This window comes from Nycticebus coucang, chromosome 7 (genome assembly GCF_027406575.1).
Source record: "Nycticebus coucang isolate mNycCou1 chromosome 7, mNycCou1.pri, whole genome shotgun sequence".
NCBI classification, from domain to species: domain Eukaryota; kingdom Metazoa; phylum Chordata; class Mammalia; order Primates; family Lorisidae; genus Nycticebus; species Nycticebus coucang.
The window spans coordinates 6,858,799-6,866,118 of NC_069786.1; the positions used below are offsets into that span (position 1 = coordinate 6,858,799).

General features: G+C 41.3%; 1 pseudogene across 1 annotated transcript; it reads left to right on the forward strand.

Annotated features, from left to right (window-relative positions):
• Positions 1–2,221: 2,221 nt before the first annotated feature.
• On the forward strand, positions 2,222–5,553 carry LOC128590456 (survival motor neuron protein-like; annotated as a pseudogene). The gene is made up of 4 exons (XR_008381280.1): positions 2,222–2,285; positions 4,048–4,183; positions 4,415–5,057; positions 5,098–5,553. The product of XR_008381280.1 is annotated as a survival motor neuron protein-like (transcript).
• The last annotated feature ends 1,767 nt before the right edge of the window (positions 5,554–7,320 follow it).

Below are 7,320 nucleotides of genomic sequence, written 5' to 3' on the forward strand. Positions count from 1 at the left end.
TGAGGGCCTTATTCTGAGATTCAAAACTAGAAACCACATTTAGCTTTGGCCTGAAGGAGACTGTCCTAGAGCATGAAACTTCAGTGCTAGAGCTTTCTCTTGGATGTAATTTGGGACACCCTAGAGGTTACAGGTAGTCTGAATGTGTTGAGGGTTAAAAACACACACACACACACACACACACACACACACACTCCTCAAATTAGGAGAAAATGGAGTAATAGGAACACTGTAGGACATTGGCAGGAAAACGTGGATTCAGGAGTGCCTGGGCACCACGTTGGCCATAGTGCTGAGGAAACACGTGGCCTGTAGGAGGTTCCACTGCAGGTTGCCCATTGGTGGGAGCAAACAGTGGTAGCCGTCTCCGTTGCTGCAGCTCAGAGGGATGATGACGGCTCCACTGACTTTCTCCCCTCTCCCCTGAGGGCCGCTCCTCTGCATCAGAGAGCAGCCTGGAATGCCATTATCCCAGAGGAAAAGTTTCCATGGCCAGGTGGGGAAGGACACTCTGAGCAGGAAGGGGAAGAGCAGAAATAGAGAAGAAGGTAGAGGCCCGAGGCTGAATGAGACAGGCCAACACCTGCCCTGTGGCGGCCCGAGTCCTGAGAGGAGGTGCTCCCATGAGCTGAATGGTACAAGCACGAGAGTGGCTCAGGGCACAGCCAGTGGCCTGGCAGGAGATGGTCCCCGCAGTCAGGGGGCTCTGGGTAGACTGTGCTGCCTCTTGAGTGTTGTGTGGCCCCTATGTGCCATGGGAGGGACCACTTTAGAATTTCCTATGCTCTGGGAGGGTTCAGGAAGGCAAAGGAGGCTACTTCTACAGAGGTCTCACAGGTCGTGGACAGAGTGTGTGAACAACACCCGAAGACCAGGTTTGACCCCATGGAAGAGGACAGGAGACGAGACAGCTATACTAGCTAACAGGGGCCAGCAAAGCATAGGCCTGCGTTGTCCATGCGTTCTGGGGAAAGCGGAGCCCAACAACTGAGCTAAAAAGGGACAGGCTGAAAGGAACTCGGGTAACTCAGCTTCAGTGAAGACACATCACTCTTTACCCAGCCAGACTGGGGATGACAGTTCAGTGACAGGACAGGAGGCAAAGTTCTGTGCTGTGATCTGAATACATGTAACATCTCCAAATTCATATATTGAAGCCCTAGTCCCCAAGGTGATGGCATTAGGAGCTGGGGCCCCTGGGATGCGCTTGGCTGTGGGAAAGGGATTGGTGACTTTGCAGGAGTGGCCCCTGGGAACAGTGCAGGAAATTCTAAAGTCGTCCCTCCCATGGCATACAAGCAGAGGACGGCTACCTGGGAACCATAAAACAGATCTTCACCAGACTCCAAATCTGCCAGCACCAGAATGTTGGACATCTCGGGTGATAGGGCGTCCTAAAAAAGGGACACACATCTCCATTTCTTCCTCTCTCCCCTTTTCTCATTTCCAACCCTTTCTCTCTCAACTTCTGGAAGAACTACGCAGTCACCAATACTCCCATGGCAAGCCCTGCCTGACTCCCATGTTGACCAGAGCTTCAGACTTGGTGAGGTAAAGGCAGACTGAGGGAGTGTCTGTCATGGAGACAGTGCCTAGAACATTCTGTAGATTTTAGGGAGGGGATTATACGTGATATGAGAACCACAATCAGAACACCCCTACAACACTTTAGCCTTGTAGAAAGCTTCACAAGTACCATGCCTTTTTCTTTATTCTTAACATTTGGCAATGGAGAAGCAAGACACACCTCAGTACACACAAAGCTCTGGGATAAGAGGGATAGGAAGGAACAGAACCTCTCTCTGCCCTGTGCTGAGGGCAATTTGTGACAGCCTGGGCTGTGCACAGCAGAGTGTGCTGGCCTGCCTGGTGACTGGACTCTAAGTAGTGGCTGCCCGACAGCACCAGCGGAGGGCCCTGACCCCATATCCCTGGAGCCTGGTGACCAGCCCCATGTCATGGGGTAGGTAGGTCTGTTTCACCTGCTCTGGATGAAGATTCCAAATTTGCTTCATTTTCCAGGTATGTTTGTACCCTTCCCTGAAGGGAGGACAGTCCCCTCCCTGTGCCGTTGGAGTTGGCCATGTGCGCATACTGTGCTGGGGAGAAGCTCTAAGAGCTACCAGGTGGCATGTCCCTATCTTTTGCTATTTACTCTGTGATGAGATCAGAATGGATTATACAGATGCTGCCTCCTCACCCCAGCCCTGGAATAACAAAAATGGGGACAGAGCTGCAGCCGCCCTGCAGCTCACTCAATGCAGAACTGCAACTGAAGACGCAGAGTAAGAAAGGAAGCTTTTTAGGGAGTGTAAGCTCTAGGTTAATCGCCAGGATTTTTTTTTTTTTTTAAAGAATGTTAAATAATACAGTAAGAAGGGAGATAAAACAGGATCATGAAGGGGACCAAAAAAAAAAAAAAGGTTAAAAATCAAAGAGAAAACGAGGAAAACAATTAAAAATATAATAGATGTTAATCCAAATATATCAATAATTATTTTACATTGATCGCTTTTGATAAGGACCATCTTGTAATTGTGTCCCACCCCCAAAAGGTGAACCACACCCCTCGTCCCCCCACCTCCTCCCTCCCTCCTTCTCTTTCTTAGCCCTCCCCATCCCCCACCCCCACCATGACCTGGTTCTGTGAACCCTCAATGAATCCCCAACAATAATAAAAAAGTAATAGTTACTACCATAATTTGTACATGTCCATAACGTCTGTATTCAGAAATAATTATAAAATTAAGATCTAAGACAAAACCTGTACATCATGTACTTTGAGTGGCTTACATCTTAGAAAACAAAGGCAATTTTCCACTGTTTCAGTTTTAATGTCTCTGGTGGATTGAGGTGAGAAACTCCATGATCTTTTGAAAAAAAAAAATGATTTTAGATGTGAATGGTCTAAGCACAACAATGAAAAGACAGAGATTCTCAGAGGATGAAAAAAACAAGATCCACCTGCATGCTGTTTAAAAAACGTTCTTCAAATATTAATATGAAGACTCAAATGGGTTAAAAGTAAATTAGGAAAAATACATATGTTCACAATAATCAAAAGAAAGCTATGTTAATCTCAGACAAGGTAGCATTCAAAGCAAGGAAGATTGATAGGAATAAAGAGGGTATTATATAATTACAAAAGGGTCGATTTCTAAGAAGACAATTCTTAATGGTTTGTACCTAATGCCAGGGTGTCCAAACACATGAATCAAAACTGATAGAAGCACAAACAGAAATAGACTAACTCACTATTATAGTTGGAGGCTTCGATATTGCCCTCTCAGTAACTGGTAGAGACTCAGTAAGAAGGGACTGACCAGCAAGGACCGTCAGTCCACATGATCTAACTGGCATTTATGGAATAATTTATCTAATAACACCAGAATATACATTCTTCTCAAGTTCACATGGTTTACACACCAAGGCAGACCAAATTTCAGGCCATCAACATACCTCAACAAATTAAAAAAAAAATAGAAAATCATACGAAATATGTTCTTAGACCACAATGGACTTTAGAAATATTAAAAGATAACAGAAAATAGCGGAAAACCCCAACTATGTAGAAATGAAACAAGACACTTCCAAGTAACCCTTAAGTGAATACGTTTTAAGATACAATTTTAAATATTTTAAATTAAATGAAAATGAATGACGTATTATATGAAAAATGATATGACTCTATCAAATGTATGGCAAATAGGTGCATCAGTACTTTGAAGGAAATTTATAGAATTAAATGCATATATTAGTAAAGAAAAATATACAATTAAAAATTAAGCTTCTACTTGGGAACCTAGAGAAAGAAGAATGCAGGCATAAGAAGGAAATAATAATAACTAGAATAGGAATCAAAGACACAGAAAACTGGAAATGAATAGAGAACATCAACAAAATCTGAGTTTGTTTCGAAATGAGCAAAAAAGTTGGAAATCCTCTGCCTGGCTTACAAAGAAAAAAAAAGAGAGAGAGGAAGAAGAAATTACTAATATGAAAATGAGGGAGGGTTTTTCAGTACAGATCCCACAGTCATTAAAACAGCAGTGAGGGAGTACAACACCAGCCACAGGGCTGGGGGTCAGAGGAAAGAGAAGGAAGGCGAGGGGACCCAGGTGGTGCTGGAGCTTTTCAGGATCCTGACTGTGGTGGTGGAGTCACTAACAGGTGATAAAATTCCGTAGGCTTAATACATACACATGTAAGCAAAGCTGCTTAAATCTGAATATGTTTAGTGGATTGCATCAATGCCATTAACCTACATGTAACATTGGACTATCGATCTGGAAAATCTACAGTAAGAAGAAAAAGAAGAAACTGGAAAGAGTACCAACAATGGGTCTCCTTCTATTATTTCTTACAACTTCATGTGATTGTACAAGTCTCTCAATTTAAAAATAAAACCGAGCAGTGGCAGTGGCGGCGGTGGAGGCGGTGGTGTGGTCCGGGGCAGGAGGACTCGGTGCTGTTCTGGCGAGGTACAGGCCAGAGTGATGATTCTGACATTTGGGACGATTCGGCATTGATAAAAGCTTATGATAAAGCTGTGGCTTCATTTAAGCATGCTCTCAAGAATGGTGACATTTGTGAAACCTCAGATAAACCAAAAGGCACACCTAGAAGAAAACCTGCTAAGAAGAATAAAAGCCAAAAAAGGAATACTGCAACGCCCTTGAAACAGTGGAAAGTTGGTGACAAATGTTCTGCCATTTGGTCGGAAGATGGTTGCCTTTACCCAGCTACCATCGCCTCGGTTGATTTTAAGAGAGAAACCTGTGTTGTGGTTTACACTGGATATGGAAATAGGAGCAAAATCTGTCTGATCTACTTTCCACAACCTCTGAAGTAACTAATAATATAGAACGGAATGCTCAAGAGAATGAAAATGAAAATCAAAGTTCAACAAATGAAAGTGAAAACTCTAGGTCTCCTGGAAATAAATCAAATAATATCAAGTCAAAAACTACTCCATGGAACTCTTTTCTCCCTCTGGCTCCCCCCATGCCAGGGTCAGGACTGGGACTAGGAAAGCCAGGTTTAAAATTCAATGGCCCCGGCCAAAAACTGTAAAAAAAAAAAAAAAAAATTCAATGGCCCACTGCCACCGCCGCGGCCACCACCCTACTTCCTGTCATGCTGGCTGCCTCCATTTCCTTCTGCACCACCAATAATTCCCCCACCACCTCCCATATGTCCAGATTCTCTTGATGATACTGATGCTTTGGGAAGTATGTTAATCTCTTGGTACATGAGTGGCTATCATACTGGCTATTATATGGGTTTTAGACAAAATCAAAAAGAAGGACGGTATTCACATTCCAGTTAAGGAGAAATACTGAGGATAGAGCAACAAGTTAAATGGCACCACTAAAGAAATGATCAGACAGGTCCAGAATGTGGAATGCTGTAGAAGATAACGGCCTTGTTTCTTCAAAATATCAGAGTTGGGAAGGAAAAAAGGAGATGTGAATGGGTAACTGTTCTGGATTTACAGTTGCTTAAGAGACATAACCAAATGCAATGTGGAATCCTTGATTGGACCCTATTTTAAAAAACACCTGACTTGCTCTCTCCCTCTCTCCCTCGCTCCTCTCTCCTCTCTGTCTCTGTCTCTCTCCGTCTCTGTCTCTCCCCCCGTCTCTCTCCCCATCTCTCCCCCCCTTTCCTCTCTCTCTCTTTTCTCCCCCTCTCTCTTTCTTTCCTCACTCCTCCTTGGTGTTGTCCTGCAACATCCCCCCCTCACCAATAAAAAACTTTTGTACAAGCAAAAAAAAAAAAAACACCTGACTTAAGGTAGGGTAAATGGAGAAAATGAGTATGGACTGGATTTTAAATGATATTAGACAATTATTGCTTATTGTATGGGCGGTGAGAAGGATGTTGTAGTTTAGAAGGTTGTGGTTCTCAACTTTCCTAATTCCATGAACCTTTAATACAGTCCAAAGGGGCTGCGACCCACAGGGTGAGAACCGCCGTTTTAGAAGAATGTTTTAATTTGCATATTTGCATATTAAATATTCATTCAATATTTTTTGAATGAATTGTTACAGTGTCTCCAAAATATTTTGAAATGGTTTAGCAAAACATATGTGTGAAGCATAAATGGCAGAATGTTAATGGCTAACTGGTGTGTATGTGGATGTTCCCTGTACTATTTTTTTCTATTTCCTGTAAGTTTATAAGTATATAATAAAAATACTTTATTTTTTAAAAATTAAAAAAAATAAAATAAAACAAACATGTTTATGATTTCTCTCTCAGTGAATCTGTTAGTTTTGCCATAGTGGTATTAATAGTGTTTGAAAAACTTTTAGGTTATATAGGGCTTTAATTAAGATAAAATTTCATTACGATTACAAAAACTTCCATGTGTACATGAATGTTTTATAATAGAAGCATTATTCACAATAGCATGAAAGTGGATGCAACTCAGCTATCCATGCACAGATGAATGGATAAATATCTAATGTATTTAAACAATGGAATGTTATTCAACGATAAAAAAATGAAGTGCTGATACATGCTAAATTTACATTGTGGTGAGGTTCCATAACTCTATTGATATATTAAAACCACCAATTTGCATATTTTAATGGGTGAATTTTATGTTATATAAATTATGTCTCAATAGACATGCAAAAAAGAAAAGTCAAATGCTTCCCTGTAACACCAGTAAAGACTAATTAGAATGTAAAGTTAAAAAAAAAAGGCTGTAGCACTCCCCCAAATGAGATATTTATTACTCTAACAACATACTAAGTTTGCAAACTTTCCACTGTGTGTTTAGGTTGGTAGCACCGTGCAAACAGCATGGTAAGGGTAAGGTTTCATACCTTGGTCTATTAGGATCTCACAGCTGTGCTCATGTCAATAGGTGGCAGTGTCTTGCTGACACTGGTATTCATTATTTTTGTGGTATTCATTGTTTTTGCTGCATGTTTTTGTGTGTTATCGTAAGAATGTTAAAGCTTGACTTAGAGCAAGGAATGATTATTAAATTTCTTTTTAAGCTTGGCAAGAGTGAAAGTGAAATCAGAGACATATTAGCCCAAGCTTATGGGGATAATTCCATGAAGGAACCAGTAATGTACAAATGGATTAAACACTTTTCTGAGGGGAGAGAAATAATGTACACAGCTATGATTTAATATAAAAAAATTAAAAAAAGAAATGAACTGAATGTAAAAAAAAAAAGGAAAAGTCAGGGTGGTCAGTAACAAAAGGAACTGAGAAAAATATTGCAAAATTTGTTGCATCATGTGTCAAAATTCTTGGCTGACTATAAGAAGCATAGCAGACCAAGTAAACATTGATAGA